Genomic DNA, 19229 nt, shown 5'->3' on the forward strand with positions numbered 1-19229 from the left:
CTAACCAAACTATCTGCAAATTTGCAAGTCTCAATTCGCGAAATTAAATTCAAATTTTGAGGTCAAAGATTTTGAATAAAAAGTCAACCGAGTTTTCAAATATCAAATTGATGTTTCAAAAGTTGTTTCTATTAAAATCGGTGTCTGAGAAAATTTCTAAACGTGATTTGAAACACAATTCGTGATAAACTTGGTCTAAAACTATCACGAATTTGAAATCAAAAATTTTGTTTAAAAACAAAAAACAAAACAGCGACGGCTGCTGTATGTTTTTTCTGTCTTTTATTTTTTTGTGTTTTTTTTTGTTTTGTAATCTAATTAATAATAATTATTAGTTGTTTCAAACATAATCTCATGATCCAAACCGATTAATTGCTATTATGTATATCAAAAGAGCTTTGTGGATTTGATTAATTGAAGAAGATGAAGAGGGAAATAGGAACGAAGTAATAATTAGGTTATATATATTTTGAAGGTGTTTAAATTAGAAAAACAATAATGGATCAATGGTTAGGGGTGTTGATGAGTGAACGGGAGGCCGCGGGTTCGAGCCCGGTTTGAGGCATATTTTTATGGAAAAGCTTTTGAGTTAGTGTTTAATTTTAAAAATCTTTATTATTATTATTGTTATTATTATTATTGTTATAATTATTATCAATCGTGTTATCATTAATTTAATTATTATCATTACTAGTAGTACTATAATTATTAGTATTATTAATTAACCCTTATTATTAATATTATGATTATTATTACTAATTATTATTATTATTATTATTATTATTATTATTATTATTATTATTATTATTATTATTATTATTATTATTATTATTATTATTATTATTATTAGTATTGTTACTATTAGTTATTATTATTATTACAAGTAATATAATTATCATTATTACTAATGCTAAAATAAGTATTGAGTATCATTCATTATTATTATTATGATTATAAGTAAAATTATAATTAATATATATACTATTAACATCACTAAAAAATGTTATTTTTACCATTTTATTAGAATAAGTATCAATATCATGATTATGATTATTATTATGAAAATAATAAAATTTATTATTATTGTTAGTAACATATGTATTATTACAAATATTAACATGATTATTATTATTAATATAGTTATGAATATTATCATTATAATTTTTTATTTATTAAAATTACTATTTTGTTTTCACTAAAACTATCATTATTATTATTATCAGTATTGCCTATATCATTAATATTAAAAATAATTATGTATATGAAAATAAAAGTTTTAAGGATATTGTTAAGGTCATAAGTATATAAATAAAGATTATATATACAAAAATATATTTAAATTACATAACTTAACTATATTAATAATATTATGTACAAAATGAAAATATATAAATAGATAATGAAACTTATAAGTTAATAAATAAAACAAATACATCACTAATAATAATATATATATTTATTTGAGTACAAGAATATGTTTTAATACATATATGAATGATATAGGTTCGTGAATTCAAGGCCAACCCTGCATTGTTCAATGTCATCATATGTATTTTTACTACAAAATACAGTATTGTGAGTTTCATTTGCTCCCTTTTTAAATGCTTTTGCAATATATATTTTTGGGACTGAGAATACATGCGCTGCTTTTATAAATGCTTTACGAAATAGACACAAGTAATCGAAACTACATTTTATGGTTGGATTATCGAACTGAATATGCCCTTTTTTAGTTTGGTAGCCTAAGAATTATTGTTTATGATAATTGTCACCAATTTACGTGAATCCTAAAGATAGATCTATGGGCACTAACAAGCCCCAGTCTGAGAATTTGAACTACTTTAGTACTTCGATTTATCATGTCTTATGTGAGTCCCGGAATGATGGGGATATTTTATATGCATCCTGTTAAGGTCGTTACCAGGTGTTCAATCCATATGAATGATTTTTATGCATGATGTTTATGAGAAAGGGAAATATGAAATCTTGTGGTCTATTAAAATTATGGAAATGATTGATTACGATAAACTAATGAACTCACCAACCTTTTGGTTGACACTTTAAAGCATGTTTATTCTCAGGTATTAAAGAAATATTCCGCTGTGCACTTGCTCATTTTAGAGATATTACTTGGAGTCATTCATGACATATTTCAAAAGACATTGCATTCGAGTCGTTGAGTTCATCAAGATTATTATTAAGTCAATTATAGTTGGATATATTATGAAATGGTATGCATGCCGTCAACTTTCGATGTAATGAAAGTTTGTCTTTTAAAAACGAATGCAATGTTTGTAAAATGTATCATATAGAGGTCAAGTACCTCGCGATGTAACCAAATGTAATGTATTCGTCCAGATGTATTAGGATGGGTCATTAAATTTTCCGTCCAGGATTTTTCGTCTAGGATAGGCCGACTACAATCAGGCCGTCTAGAATTAACTGTCTAGGATTGGCCCACTACAATGAAGACGTCTATGATTGAAGAAGAATGAAGGCTGCTTTGTACGTAAGATCTTTACCATGTGCGCTTGCCATGTCAGCTACTTGTACTACACTTGTAGTACACTTTGTACTACCACATTTGCCTATAAATAAGGCATTCTATTACTCAAAGAAGGATCCCCCAATCCTTTTACTCACACTCACTACATGAAGCATGGAGAGAATCTTTTTCTCTCTTCATCATCTTTCTCATGGAGAGATTTACTTTCTCTTTCTTGATCACCTACACGGAAAAAAGATGCACTCTCTCTTTCTTCATCATTCAAATGAAGCTTGAAGAGATCTACCTTCTCTCTCTTCATCATTCTCACCAATGAAGAGATCTAATACCTTTCACTACATTCTTAGATACTAATTACTCAATCAAATTGAGTAGATTAGTCCACCCATTGTTTAACGCCCTCAGAATCCAAACTTCGAACCGGGTTTGCACAATTATTGGAGATTAAACAATGGATCGATCATATTTTCCCCAAATTAGCACTCAAACTAAGACTCGAACGTTTTATATTTGATCATGCGGCACACCTACCTGATTTATAGTCAGATTATTACACTTTCTTGACTCATCTTTAAATACCCACTTCAATTATTCTCTTTCAAACTGGCCAAAACTCACACACTTCTAACCCTAGTATTATTTTATCATCTTTTATGAAGATTTCTTGCATCTTTAATATCAACTAACATGGGAAAGGTTATATTCATGCTACATTACTCCGTATTCTCAAAGTTTTACATGATTTCTACCATGTTCATGTTTATACTTGTTTTTGAAATTATCCACAAATTGATAATGTTTATGCTAAATTGGTGAAGGATTCTTGTTATTAACATGCTTTCTAACATGATTTGCTTGATTGATTTGAAAAATGTGCAACTTGAATTTGTAGGGTTCATCCCAAATTTGGGGGTTTTCGAATGTGAGCCTTAATTGAGAATATATTGATGCAATTGGTTATTATATGCTTGTATAACATGTCTAGATCAAAAAGAATCTAACTTTCATGCTTGCATGCAGTTAATTTGAAATTAGGGTTCTTGATTCTTTGACTTTGACTAAGTTTGACCAATTGGGGAAACTTTGTGATAAAAGTTTGTTTATTTGAAACAAAAATTGTTATAGAATGACTAATTGTTACACTTGAATGCATATTCCAAGTCTTGTGCTCGCTTTGACTTTTAAACTTTGACTAGAGTTTGACTTGTGCAATTGAGTCATGTTTTCTATACTTTCATGTGATGTACCAAGTCGATGAATGTTAATGCATGCTTGCCTAAATGATGTAGCTTTTGAGTTATATTAGTCAAGTGTGAAACATTGAGGAGAATTGGATAAATTGGTTAAATGTGATACTAGGCTTTTATGATAATGAAATTGTTTTGTGTTGTTCCTTATTATGTTTTTGCAGACTAAAGAAGCAACCTATTCACATGGCAAAGGAAAGCAATCGGAAAAAGGGGAAGGTTTGATGTTTTTCGTGGTAGGGGTAGGGTTAAGGCTCCGGCTACAAACGATACTGATGATGAACCCATGCAATAAGAGCGACAACCTCAAGTCCCCAACAATATCCGCATGATAACAAACCAACCTTACTTACAAAAGGTTTTGATGAACCCGAAATTTAGGAAAAACATGGAGCGTCAAATTAACAATGATGTTCATGTAGCAAAGTAGGTCGATTAGGAACCTCTTCGCCAAGCGGGCATATATGAGGAAATGGAAAGAGCCTTCCACGTCAAACATCGTGGTGAAATCCTTGCCCCTTGGGAACCATTATTCACACTCAATGAGCTTGTTTACCCGACCCTAACTCATAAGTTTCTATCGACTCTCATGTTCAACCTAAAGGAAACCGATGTTCAAAGCGTTGAATATCTTTGGTTTCATCTAGGAGGAGACACTCACCATATGAGTCTTTGGGACTTTTGTAAGGCTTTAGAAATTTATGGAGAGTTGGATGACCCCGAGGACCTTGAGAATTATTTGCTAGGATGTGACAATTACATTCACAATGAGGTTGAAATCCGTGCCACGTGGCACCGTAATTAGCAATGCAGATTATAGGCCGGGTAAGGAAATCGCAACAACCCTTAAGACCCACAAACTCCGGGTCATTGACCGCTTCATTGCAAACACGGTCAACTACTGGAGGCATAGTAATGAGAAAATGACCACCTTTGACATTTGGATTGTTGACAACATTCACCTACACAAGCATGTTCACGTGTCCAATATGGTTGTGAGTTATCTTTATGATGGGGATGGTAAAAAGTCAGCTAAGCCGAGTGTGGGTGGGGGTTATGTGACTAAAATTTCAAAGTATTTGAACATCGATTTTGCCGGTCTCGAGAAGCTACCAATGACACCACTTTCCACCCTTGATTGGAAGGGTGGACATATTTTGTTGAAAGAAAAAGATGTTTATGTTAAGTGGTATGAGCAACGACAACAACGTCATGAGGTTAATGATGAATAGGAGATTGAGCGTCTTTAGGGGGATAATGTTAATGTTGGATATGGCCAATACGTACACAGTGCGGGTTCTAGTGGGGCGGGAAGCTCGGGAACTGGGGGTTGTCTTAGTCATGGTTTTTAGATTAATTTGATAACTTGAGCCTACAAATCCGAATCCAACATGACGAGACTCAATACCGAATCGCGGGGCTTGAGTTGCACCAAGGGTGGCAATCTCATGTTCTACAATTATCTCATGATGAACCTGATGCATCTTGGCCACCCGAGCCCTACGTCCATCCATACATGTAACACCCTGTTTCAGTTTTAGTTGATTGGGAGGCCTTCCATATTTCGGGACGCCGTCCAGATAAGAAGAGTGGGACAACGTCCAATATTTGGGATGCCGTCCAGTTGGTCTGACGGGCCAGCTGTTTTACTTAAAGATATTTAGAGGGGAAAATTGGTATTTTCACATGTGGAACGAGTTAAGGCCAGAAGATCAGTTCTAGGAGCATCATTTGCTCCACTATCACCCACACAAACCCTCTCATCTTGATCTAGTGAGAGAGTAAGAGTTTAGAGAGAGAGAGCTTGATTTGGAGAAGAAGGAGTCGGATTCTCACCAAAGCTCGGGTTTTAAAGTTGTTCATCTCGCTCTTAGCTACGTTATGGTAGTATTGGTAAGTTCAAAATCCGAATTTCATTTGTTAGATTTGATATTCAAGATAGGGTTTGAGCTTGATTAGTTGTGAAACCCTCTTAGATGATGAAATGGGTTTATGGTGACTAGTTATTCTTGTCACTTGGCGAGTTTTCGGTTGGTTGACATTTTGGCCTTGATTAGACTTTGATCTTGAGTTTAATCACTAGGTTTAGTGATTATGGAAGTGTTGGAACACTTTTGGGTGTGTTTGGTTAACTAATTTTGAATTGGGTCAAAATTAGGGTTTTGGTGTCAATTTAGGAAAAATTGGTGTTTAACACCTATGCTTGGGTTTAATTGGCGTATTAGGACCATTTGCACTTGTGTTAGTGATTATTGGTTAGTTTGGGCGCGGTTTGGTGCTTGGAAGTGCATAGGGTCGAAATTGCACCAAGTGTCGATTTGAGTTGGTTTGTAAAATCCACTCTAATTGTGTTGTTTGTATTGTGATAATGGAATAGGTACTTTCCATTGGCGTGATGCGGATTTCGATTGCATTCATCAAAGACGAAAAAGTGAGTGCTAATATCCTATGTGCATATGTATGAGTAGGATGGGTGCGGGTCGGGTGAAGTGGTTCTCGGTTATAGAGCTCACTTCACATATAGGTAGTTTTGATGGACTTGTGTAATAGGTCCAATTGGCACGGTTGTGCATTTTGGTTTACCACCTTTGGCGAGGTGCACACTTTGTGTGTACGATATCACATATGCTTGTGATGTAGATTATACAACCCCAATGGCGAAGGGTTGGTATTGAGTTGTGATTGGAGAAGTGGATCACGTGTGGATGCAGATTCACGATGACGCGTGTACTTTCGGTCATCTTATTGAGAAAGTGAGTCTCGTGTAGTTCGGATTCACGATGACTCATGTAGTTCGGTCATCTTATTGAGGTAGTGATCTCGTGTGGTTGCAGAATCACTAAGGCTCGTGTAGTTCTGCCAACCACGATGTTGTTGTGGTATCGAAGATAGTAATCTCGTGTGGATGCGGATTTACTAAGACTCGTGTAGTTCGGCTAATCTTCATGTTGGTAATTAGTAGTCGGTTCCGATATTGGGTTAACGGGTTAACCTTGGACGTTTATATTATTGTTATATATATATATATATATATATATATATATATATATATATATATATATATATATATATATATATATATATATATATTAATGTAATTGTTGTGATGTAGCTAACTCTCTGGGTGTAGCTTATTGGCGTTGTTCACATCGCCATTGGTGAACTTACTTTATTGTTATTAGCTTGTTGCTTAGTGATCGTACAGTATGCTTAGATTAGCTTGCCTTATACTTGGATGCTCCGGTATGCCTTATTTGATTATTTGTGTGGCGTGTCCATTTTATACATATATATGTATGTAGTATATTCTCACTCACTAAGCGTTAGCTTACCCTCTCGTTGTTTACAATTTTATATTTTGCATGGATGCGGTGGCTCGGGTAAGCGTGGGAACTAGTGAACTTGCGTAGTTTTCTTTAGATGACTTGCTTTTGGATTTGAATAGGATTGGGTAGCGTATCCCCAATCCCATGCTCGGTCTATGTTTTGTATAAACTAAATTGGGTCGAAATGGTCACTTTGCGGTAATTTGGGTCGATGTGGGCTCGGTGTTATAAAACTCGGTTTTATTGTGGAAAACTCTTAGTCTGAATTATTATAACATGTTGTGAAAGTGTTTTGGTTTAAAAGTGTCGGGAAGCGGGTTTTCCGCTCGCATGTGTTTGAAAAACTGATCAGAATATTTTAGTACATTTGGACGCTGTCCAGATGAACTGTCCCAGAAAAAAAAAATTATGGCACGTTTTTGGAAGGATAACGGGTTGGGTCGTTACAAGTGGTATCAGAGCATGGTCTAAGGGATTTAGGTGACTTGAGATAGGTGACTAGACTTAGACCTTTATGTGTGCTTATTTGTTGCGGGACTTGTAGGTGAACGGGTCAGAACGGGTTATAGTTAGTGCCTTGTTTGTAGGTGGACTAACTAGGATTTTTGGCTCGTGTTGTGATGCTATTCCCTTACGTGTGTTTATATAGCGTAGAATTGTCGTTGTGTTAGTTATATCATCGAGCGAGGTGGTCGTTGTACTAACGAGTTGAGACGACGTGTATGCGTAATAAGGACTTGCAAACCTTATTACGGGTGCAAATCGTGTCTAACAAGTGGTGTACGACGAGTGTTTAGCAAGATGGGGCGGTGTTGTGTGTGTGGTTTATACGTTCGTGATCTAATCGCTTTGCATTCCTTAGAATGGCGATGGGAAACGGGATCGAGACGAACGACTTGGAGTTTAACGCTAGAGTTGCGGCCGCCATTGCGGAGCAAATGGGTGCGTTTCGGGAAGAAATGGATAGGAAATATTCCGAATCTCGGAGTAGTGGTGAAATGGAGCGTTGTCTTAAGAGCTTCATGAGGACTAAACCCCCGATGTACGACGGAAAACCGGATCCTTTGGTAAGCACAACTTGGATCTCGGATGTCGAAGGGTGTTTTTGTACTATTGAATGCCCTCCCGAGAAGAGGACAAGACTCGCTACTAGTTTGTTGCGAGGTAGGGGGAAGGATTGGTTGGATGGTAAGATTAATCTTGTCGGTGGTGAACCGTTTATGGCGTTATCATGGGACGAGTTTAAGAAGGAATTCTTCGAGGAGTTCCGAACTTCAGCCGATTTATCGGAAATGCGTAATGAGTTGCGAAATTTGCAACAGGGTTCTATGGATTTGAATACTCTCAAGACGACCTTTATGGCGAAGGCTCGTTTTTACCTGGAGTATTTGGGGAATGATCGGTTATTGATGGAGGATTTCTATCGAACTTTGAATGATGACTTGAAGAACAAAATTAACCGAGGTTACGCGAAGTCGTTTGCGGAGTTATTCGCGGTGGCTAGAGGTTTCGAGTCATATTCGCGATCGGAGGTGGGTGAACCTTCAAGTGAGAGAAGGGTTGTTTCTTATGGTGCTCCAAGTAAGAGGACTAAGGGTCCGAGTGTGAGCACGGGTGGTACACGGACGGGCATATCGGACTCTAGTGCGTCTAGGTGTTACAATTGTGGCTTGAGGGGTCACAAGTCTTGGGAATGTTCGGTGCCAAAGAGGGATGGCACGGTGTGCTTCAATTACCGAGAAGAAGAACATCGTAAGCTGGAATGTCCCGAGTTAGCGGGGACGGGTGCGGCAAGGAGACGTTAAGGTACGTTTCATTTTAATAAATATGTCCTTTGATTATTTATTATGTGCCATTTGAGTTTGAGTTTGTTAAATGCATTGTGTTGTGCATGTTATTGTTATGGGTGACGTTCCTAGTGGAAGTACCCTATGGTAATGTTTTGAGCGATGGGTGAAGGGGGTAAGACTTGGTGTAACCAAGCATTCCTTAGTGTTGAGAAATGTTTCTACCAAGCCTTGGGAATGGGCTTTGGTGTTCGGTTGTTAAGCGCGTGTTCGCTTTCGTGTTGAAGTTGATAAACCATGAGGTTCGTCGGGTGGATTGGAACCCTTTAGATCGAGTGTTTGATCTTGGTGTATGATGGTAATGGAGTCTACATGACGCGACATTAGGTGCCTCTTTCATACCTACTAGCATAGTGTTCGACTCCGATGGTGTTGCGGTTACATTATACTTAGAGTACCGGAGAGAAACCCTTAGGTACATGAGTGACCAGGTGGAAGTTGACAAACTATAGCAATTGGATGATTGCAAGTTTAAAGTTTGTGCAAATAGTGGTGAACTCTTCGTTCGAAGTGTTTAAGGATTGGTTAAAATCCTCCGTGTGCTCAAGATTGGAGCAAGATGTAGTGATGGGTCGTGTGAACCCAATTGTTGGTAAAGTCTACCTTTGGTAGCATTGTACGGTTGTACAAGATGCGGTTATGGAACGTAGTTCCAAGTGGGGGAGTTACACTCCCGCACGAGGAAGTTTTAGTGTGAGATTTCGGAGGATGCTCAGAGTAGATCTGTGATGTTAAAGCTAAGGGGTATAAAATACTATTAAATTTTAACAGAAAATACTATTAAATACGATACAATTTTACACAAGATATTTATTTATTTATAGAATGGATATACTTAAACCTTGCTACAACACTTATAGGCAGTGTACCTAATCGTACAGTAGTGTAGTTTTTAGTAAGTCCGGTTCGTTCCACAGGGAAATCTTTAAACAAAGCTCAACGCTATATTAGTTTACTTTTATAAAAATACAAACATATATATAAGTAATATTATTATTATAAAGGGGGGTTTTTTTTACCGTTTAATGACCGGTTTGTCGATTTTAAGACTTTAGTCGCAGTTAAAACCTAATGTAAAATATAAAATAAATACAAGACTTAAATTAAAGCGTAAAGTAAATAACGATAATGAAATTGCGAATAATAAAAATGCGATGAAATAAAATTGCGATAATTAAAAAGTACGATAATTAAAAGTGCGATTAAATAACAATAAATAAAAGTGCGATAATTAGAAGTGCAATTAAATATAAAATAAAGGAAATTAAATATGAAATAAAAGAATTATGCTTATTTAAACTTCCGTAATCATGATGTTTGACGTGTTGATTTTAGTTTTATGCCCATGGGTTAATTGTCCTTTGTCCTGGATTATTCAATATGTCCGTCTGGTTTTTGTCCATAACAGTCCATCAGTCATAAATATAAAGTGCGAGTGTCCTCGTCAAATTATTATCATACCCGAAGTTAAATATTCCAACTAATTGGGGATTCGAATTGTAACAAGGTTTTAATACTTTGTTTAATGAATACACCAGGTTATCGACTGCGTGTAAACCAAGGTTTTACTACTTTGTTAACAATTACACCAATTACCCTTGAATGTAATTTCACCCCTGTTTTAATTATTCTAGTGGCTATTAATCCATTCCCGTGTCCGGTTAAATGAACGATTATTCGTACATATAAATACCCCGCCCATCGTGTCCGATCGAGTGTATATGGTAATTTATAGGGACGCCCAATTGTAAATCTTTATATTAACATTAACAAACTTTCATTTAGTTAAACAAATATAAAGCCCATTAATAGCCCATAGTCTAATTTCCACAAGTGTCGTTCTTTTGTCCAAACCCCAATTATGGTACAAAGCCCAATTACCCAATTTTAGTAATTAGCCCAACATCATGATTACTTCGTTTTAAATAAGCATAATAATAACTTAGCTACGAGACATTAATATAAAAAGGTTGAACATAACTTACAATGATTAAAAATAGCGTAGCGTTACACGGACAGAATTTCGACTTACACCCTTACAACATTCGCTAACATACCTTTATTATTAGAATTATAATTAAAATTAAAATATAAATTATATATATATATATAAGTTTTACGTTGAGAGAGAGATGAAAAAAGATATGAAATTTGATCAGAATTCGGTTTGCTTGATAGCCAGAGTTGAAAATTGGGGCTCCGCGACTCGCGGCAAAAACCCCTTCAAACTCCGCGAGTCGCGGAGGATGTATTTACAGCTCAGTCCTTGGAGTTTTCTCTGCCGACGGTTTTTATTATATATATATAATATATATATAATTAATATAATTAATTATATATTATATTATATTTATATGCATAGTTAACTTGTAATTTTTAGTCCGTTGCGTCGAGCGTTAAGAGTTGACTCTGGTCCCGGTTCCGGATTTTCGAACGTCCTTGCGTACAATTTTATATTTTGTACTTTGCGTTTTGAATCTTGTACTCTTGTGATTTTGAGACGTTTCTTATCAATAATTGGAACCTCTTTGATTGTCTTTTGTACTTTTGAGCTTTTTGGTCGTTTGCGTCTTCAATTCGTCGAATCTGTCTTTTGTCTTCACCTTTTATTATTTAAATGAATATCTCTTGTAAATAGAACAATTGTAACTAAAAGCTTGTCTTTCTTGAGGAATAATGCTATGAAATATATGTTCGTTTTTAGCATTATCAAATATTCCCACACTTGAGCGTTGCTTGTCCTCAAGCAATATCGTCTTGAAATACTAGAATCACTTCTTTATTCTTCACACTTTGTACATCAGTGATTTCTATACGGCGGTATAAACAATGGTAGTAACGATATGGTTTACAGTCCCACATGACTATAAAAATTTAGATCCATTAAGGAAATTGGATCTTTATGAAAACATTTGATCTTTTGAAATCTAGTTTTTACCCTAGATAAGTTTTCCGGAATATCCCTTTACCGGTGTTTGCAAAATATTTTTGTGGGTTTGGTGGGTTTTAGATTTGAAAATTTTAGCTCAAAACTTGCTGTTTTGTGTCACCCACTTGCTAACCTTGTATTTGGAAAGCAACACGTCCAGTTTACTTGTTCCGTATATTACCTTTCGGCAAACTACCGTCCGGTTGTAAAGGAAAGCGTTGAACAAGCAACTGTTAAGGCAATGTCCCGTGACATGCTTTTGATTATGGTCTATAACGTGTCGGACGCAATTACTATCCTTGGTAGGAGCAATAGTAAAGCTCACCCTTATAATTTTTCGGTCTGGCACAAGGTCCTGTCTTTGACCATGCTATGCAACCACCGTTCTTACGGTTGACACCCGATTTAGTTCAGGTGACCTAATGAATTCCAGGTGAATTCCTAGGATTTTAAGTTCAATGGTAATGAACGCATTGAAAATAGGGTTTTCAGAAAACAAATCGGTTTGTAATTTTCATCAAAATATTTTCTCGTTCAAGCTCGAGTTTAGATATCATCGAATTCCATGAGTTTGTAATTCTCAATCTTTAAGGTCAATCTCTAGGATTGAGTAATATCAGTCTTAAAAGCTGATTTTTAATCTTTAAGGAGATTATCCTTTCTGGGGATCTGATTCATTAGTCTTATCCAGCTAATTTGCATGGTGCCCCCCATTGTACGAGATAAATCCTTCTCATGGTTAGGATAAATCTGACCACTTGGCGACCCTGTTTAATGCTGAGGTCCGTGGATTTCCTGCTGATTTTAGTGATGACTTTTCTAGATTTTTCGTCAACCTACAGCTGGTCTGGACGACAACTTCATGACCTAAATCAAGAAGCGCGTGTCTTTTTCGGAAGACTTTACTTCCTTTTAATGATGGAATTGATTCATCATGTAGATCCATCTCTTCTTTTCTTTCATCGGGTAAAACAGTTTAGTTTAGTCTAAAGCAAAAGTATTTTCAGTTATTTGTTACAGATATATGTGAATATGTTTAAAATAACTTGGTAAATTTTCCCACACTTGGCTTTTATTTTCCTTTTTATCGTCCTCTATTCCATTTTAAATGAATTTTAACATTTTAGTTTGTTTCTCAATTTATGTCCTTTCCGAGGTAACAATAATTTCGGTGTTAAAACCTAGTTTTATCGTTCATAAATATGTATAAACATGATTTTGAATTCATTTAATTGAAAATTTTGAAAAATTTTACTAGAATTGGGTAGTCAGTATATAAGACTAGGGCTGTTCTTTTTTATCAGAGAGCACTAGATTCTAATACAACTACTGCTTTACTAGTATTTTTAATGGTACCCAAGTGTTTAATATAAAAATTTTAAAATCCGAAAGAATTTAATCCTTTCCCACACTTAAGATCTTGCAATGCCCTCATTTGCAAGAAATCAGTAACAATTTAAATTATTGAGGGTGATTTGTGTGAAAATGATTAAATTTTTACCAAAGTTTCCAAATATATTGGCGTTTGTTTGCTGAATGATAAATGGTGCACATCATTTGTTCATTCCGTCTTGTTGTTATTTCACATATATTTTGCATCTTGTCGTCAAAATTAGTTGCTTTTGCTGAACTTAATGCCAGTCTTTGAAAATGCGTTGTTTTATCCTGTTGTGTACATAAGATAAACTGCAAACATATATACATATTTTTGAAGTTTGGTTTATTACCCCACATTCAAAAATTATTAAAGTCTAAGAATAAAAGTTAGATAATTATAAAAATGATTACAATATTAACAAAAATATTAAATGTATTAATAATTACAAATTACAAAATAATAAAAAATAATAAGTAAACTAAGGATGATATTGGTACCAATAGGGGTTCCAGGCATAACCATAAGTGCTATAGAATGCTTCGGCAGGGTCATACGTAGGATATGGTGGCTGCATCTCTATCGACCAAGGAGGGAAGACGGGTTTCGGTGTAGGAATATAGTTTCTACCTATATGTTGGCAATGCGCTATGATCTGGTTCTGATGAACTTGCCAATCTTCAAATGCTCTCTGTCTAGCATTTTCGTATTCCTGAGAAGCTATAAACCTATGCATTTCTTGCATCTCATTCCCCCCTCCTACATTACCTTGTTGCTGGTTTCTCTCCACCTGTGGATGTCTACCATGGTATCGTACTGCGGCGTTATTTCGCCTCTTCAAAACTTTCGCACCATGGTATACATTTAAACCTATAGTGTCGCGGGGTTCCGGCTCTTCTAGTAATAATCCCCCCCCGACTTATATCCACACCGAGATATTCACCAATCAAAGTAATAAAAATACCACCTCCTATTATGCTATGTGGACGCATCCCCCGAACCATAGCTGATAAATAATAACCCACACAATATGGTATACTTACAGCGCTTTGTGGGTCTCGAATACACATATGGTAAAACAAATCTTGTTCATTTACTTTTTCTTTGTTCTTACCCCTTTGTGTAATCGAATTAGCTAAAAACCTATGTATCACTCTTAATTCGGCTCTATCTATATCCAAATAAGAGTAGTTTCCCCCTTTGAAACGGTGATGGCTTGTCATTTGACTCCACACACCGTGTGTATCAAAATTCTCATCTATCTTTCTACCGTTTAGTATCAATCCTCTACAATCGGCAGACGCTAACTCCTCAGGCGTATATATACGTAAAGCCTGAGCCATGTCCAGTAAAGACATGTGGCGCATCGAACCGCCTAACAAAAATCTAATAAAAGAACGATCGGTTAAACTAGCTACCCGATCATTCAACTCTATACTACATAACAACTCTTCACACCATACTTTATATACAGGTCTGCGTATGGTGAATAAACATATCCAGTCATTAAAAGAAGAATTACCATACCTCTATACAAGTAATTCCCTAATTGGCCCGGCCAATTCTACAGCTTCTAAGGGTCCCCATTCTATGACCCTCGGTACCTCAACAACCTTGGAATGAAGAGTATGCAAACCACGTTGATATTTTGGATAATCTATCCAAAGTCTGTCAAATCTCAGGTTCGGGTGCAACTCTTCCAAATGCATATCGGAAAAGGTCATGACTGGATGAGGTACATCCTGCTTGTAGTAGTTATCTACCTCCTGTTGTTCCAAATTCTCAGCAGGAGCATTGCGGGCTTGGGATGAAGATTCACCCCTTTCATTCTGCAAAACACATCAAACACAAATTTTGTGCATCCAAATATGCATTAGTGTCAGCAAAATCATCAATCAAAATAATTACAATGACATTATCAATTTATATCAAACTTAAGCTCATTTTCATATTTTTATCAAATCTACACTTTTTCAAATAAGCATATACGAAAATTTTCGCCAAGTTCATAAGCATTCAACTCAAATAACATGTCAAAATAATCATTACTAGCAATTAAACAAGTCTCAAATGGCATTATCTTTCAAAAATCAAGTTCATGAATTTTAGACTTGAAAAAGTCCACTTTAATTCTCAAAATCATGTTTAGGCTCAAAGTTTGGATCATTTAACTATCTAGACATGTTACACTACTCAATTTAGCAACAATTCATGACAAAAATCGGCCATAACCTGTTTATATCAAAAAGCCCCAAATTGCTCAAGAACACAAACCCTAGATTATTCAAAATTTGAAGTTTAAGGCTTCTAATCATGTTAAACAGCATCAATCTAGGTTATACAAGCATAATACATAAACAATTTAAGTCTAATTACACTAAAAAGCATCAAAATCAAATTGGGGAAAAAATAGCTCAAGAACACCTAATTTCGAATTAATGGTGTTTAGGTGTAGAAATTTACCGTTTTTCTTGAGTAATTCTTAGATAGCATCCTTCTCAACATGATTTTAGCAAAAAATTTGGTGATTAACGGTTAAAAATTGAGATTTTTGGGGTGTTTTTGGGTGTATTTTCGGGTGCAGTTTCGCAGTATTTTTCTGTGTTTTTGTTTGTGGTAGTGAACTGATCGTGCAGTTCTTTATATTTTTTTCTGATTTTCGGTCCCTCCGCGAGTCGCGGAGGTTTTTCACTTCAAACTCCGCGAGTCGCGGAGTTTGCTTTTTTTTTTTTTTTTTTTTTTAATCATTAACTTATTAAAACAATTAAGTAATTAATTTTAAAATTTTGTTTCCCTTGTTATTTAGGACGAGGTCGTTTCGGATAGATGTCCTAGTCCGTCTCTCGACAAAATTTTAAAATTTGTCTTTTTGTAGCGATTGTTTTAAAAGCTAAGATTTTTGGGTTTTTTAATGTTTTTGGCATACTTTTAATTTAATAAGATTAAAAATAATGATAATAAAAGTTCTCGTCCCTCCCTTGGGTAAAGCAATTTCGGTTCAAAGACCTAGTCTTCAACTTACGACGAATTTTAAAAATCATATTCTTAACTTAATGAGATAAAGTAAATTTTTGTTTTTAAATTCACACAACTTAAATATAAAATTCAAAATTAAAAATTAATAATTAAAAATTCACACCAAACTTAAAATTTGAAATGCATAAAATTAAAATTTCATATTTTTTAAAAATTAAAAATTCACACCAAACTTAAAATTTGAAATGCATAAAATTAAAATTTCATATTTTTTAAAAATTAAAAATTCACACCAAACTTAATTTAAAAATTTATAAATTCATACCAAAGTTATATTAATTTTTCAAATATTTACAATTTTAAAAATATTGTTTTTACAAAGTTTACAATATTAATTTAAGATTTAAATATTAAGATTAAAAACATGGTAAAAATAAAATTAAAAATCTTTTTGTCTTTTTATCCCACTTTAATCAATCAAATATTATCAAAAATATGCGCCCCTCTTTTCGGTAAAGTAATTTCGGTTCCAAGACCTAATTTAACTCATGACGAATTTTTGAAATATTTTGGGTTGATTGATTAAAGATATTTATACCTTAAGAATAAACGTTAAATTTCGCAGTGATGTAATAAATTTTTGAATGATATCAATAATTTCGGTCGCCAAACCTAATTTTATTTAATACCAATTTAATACTTTTTAGCGAACAAATTAGCGTTTATTATCAAAAGGTTAAAAATAAAAATAAAAATAAAAATAAAAACTGTACAGACATACCTGTGAAATAGATTTCTTAGTTATATGATCTATTCCATTCATAAGATAGTCGGTTTAATTGGTTTTCCATTGCTACATAGGCGTAACCTCGAGCATTCAGTATCTTTTCTTCTAAACATATGAATGGTCCGTCTCTGCATAAAGTAACAAATTCGGTATTTGAATAGGTTTGATTATTTGAACATTTATCTCCATGTGACCATTTTCCGCATTTGTGACATCGTTCTAGGTGTCGTGCTCTTCTTTTCGCTGCGGATTTTGATTTTCCTTTACCAAATTGTAACTTATTATCTTCGCATCTGGATCCTTTTCTAACTCCGTCCATTCTTTCTCTGATTACTGATACTAATTCACTCGGTAGTATGTCATTATTTCTTTTAGTGATCAAAGCGTGTAGCATTAGACCATGATTTAGTTCACAGGCAGTCTTCATTTCGTAAAAACCTAAAAAAAAATAAAAATTCAGAATGGGGGGAGAAGACTAGTTCTTTAGGGTCTGCTAGGGAAAGACCATACGTGTTCCATTTTCGAGAACTACACGAAAACATACAATCTAACTCTAACAGAAATACATATTATCCTTTAAAGACTTGATTCTCCCCACACTTAGTTAGCTGTGGTATCGAAATTGTGATTAACTTCGTTGTCGACTTCCATCGGACCATGTATGTAATGTTTAACTCTGTGACCATTAACTTTAAATTCAATCCCATTTGAATTTATCAATTCTATCGTTCCGTATGGGAAAACTCTTTTGACTATGAATGGTCCAGACCATCTTGATTTCAATTTTCCAGGAAATAGCTTGAATCGTGAATTGAAAAGAAGAACTCTGTCTCCTTCTTTAAATTCTTTTGAACTTCTGATTCTTTTATCATGCCATTTCTTCGTTCTTTCTTTATAGATTAACGAATTTTCGTATGCTTCATGTCTTAATTCTTCTAATTCGTTTAGTTGACTTAATCGTAGACGTCCGGCTTCATGTAAATCAAGATTACATGTCTTCAAAGCCCAAAATGCTTTGTGTTCAATTTCTACTGGAAGATGACATGCTTTTCCATAAACAAGTCTAAAAGGTGTGGTTCCAATTGGAGTTTTGTAGGCTGTTCTAAAAGCCCAGAGTGCATCCTCCAATTTAATGGACCATTCCTTTGAATTTGATCCTACGGTTTTCTCTAGAATGCGTTTTAAAGCTCGGTTGGTATTTTCAACTTGTCCACTTGTTTGTGGATGATATGCGGTGGAGATTTTATGAGTTACCCCATATCTTTTAAGAACTTTCTCAAGTTGATTATTACAGAAATGAGTACCCCGATCACTTATTAAAGCTTTCGGTGTTCCAAACCTTGCAAAAAGATGTTTTAAAAAGTTGACTACAACTCGTGCATCGTTAGTTGGGAGAGATTGTGCTTCCGCCCATTTAGATACATAATCAATGGCTACGAGTATATATAAATTATTATGAGATTTTGGAAATGGACCCATAAAGTCAATACCCCAAATGTCAAATACTTCACATACTTGGATGACATTTTGTGGCATTTCATCACGTTGACTTATTTTTCCGGCCCTTTGACATGCATCACAGGATTTGCAAAGAAGGTGTGTGTCTTTGTAAATTGTAGGCCAATAGAATCCAGCTTCATAAACTTTTCTTGCTGTTAGTTGAGGCCCATAATGCCCTCCTGTTGGTCCTGTGTGACAATGGTTTAAAATTTTACTAGCTTCATCTCCAAATACACATCGGCGTATTATTCCATCGGGACAACTTTTAAACAGATGTGGATCTTCCCAGAAATAGTGTTTTATATCACTGAAGAATTTCTTTCGTCTTTGGTACGATAATCCTTTTTCAAGGAATCCACAAACTAAGTAGTTTGCATAGTCTGCAAACCATGGGATTTCTTTATAATCTATCTTCAATAGATATTCATCAGGAAAGTTGTCTTGTATGGCTGATTCATTCAGAACTTCTAACTCGGGATTTTCAAGACGAGAAAGATGATCAGCGGCGAGATTTTCTGCTCCTCTTTTATCTCGGATTTCAATATCAAACTCTTGTAAGAGTAAGATCCAACGAATTAATCTTGGTTTAGCATCTTGTTTTGAAAATAGGTATCTAAGAGCAGAATGGTCGGTATAGACCACCGTTTTTGCTAGAACGAGATATGATCGAAATTTGTCAAAAGCAAAGACAATAGCAAGGAGTTCTTTTTCAGTAGTTGTATAGTTTGTTTGTGCT

The sequence above is a fragment of the Rutidosis leptorrhynchoides genome, chromosome 6, assembly GCF_046630445.1.
Source record: "Rutidosis leptorrhynchoides isolate AG116_Rl617_1_P2 chromosome 6, CSIRO_AGI_Rlap_v1, whole genome shotgun sequence".
In the NCBI taxonomy this organism is placed as follows: Eukaryota; Viridiplantae; Streptophyta; class Magnoliopsida; order Asterales; family Asteraceae; genus Rutidosis; species Rutidosis leptorrhynchoides.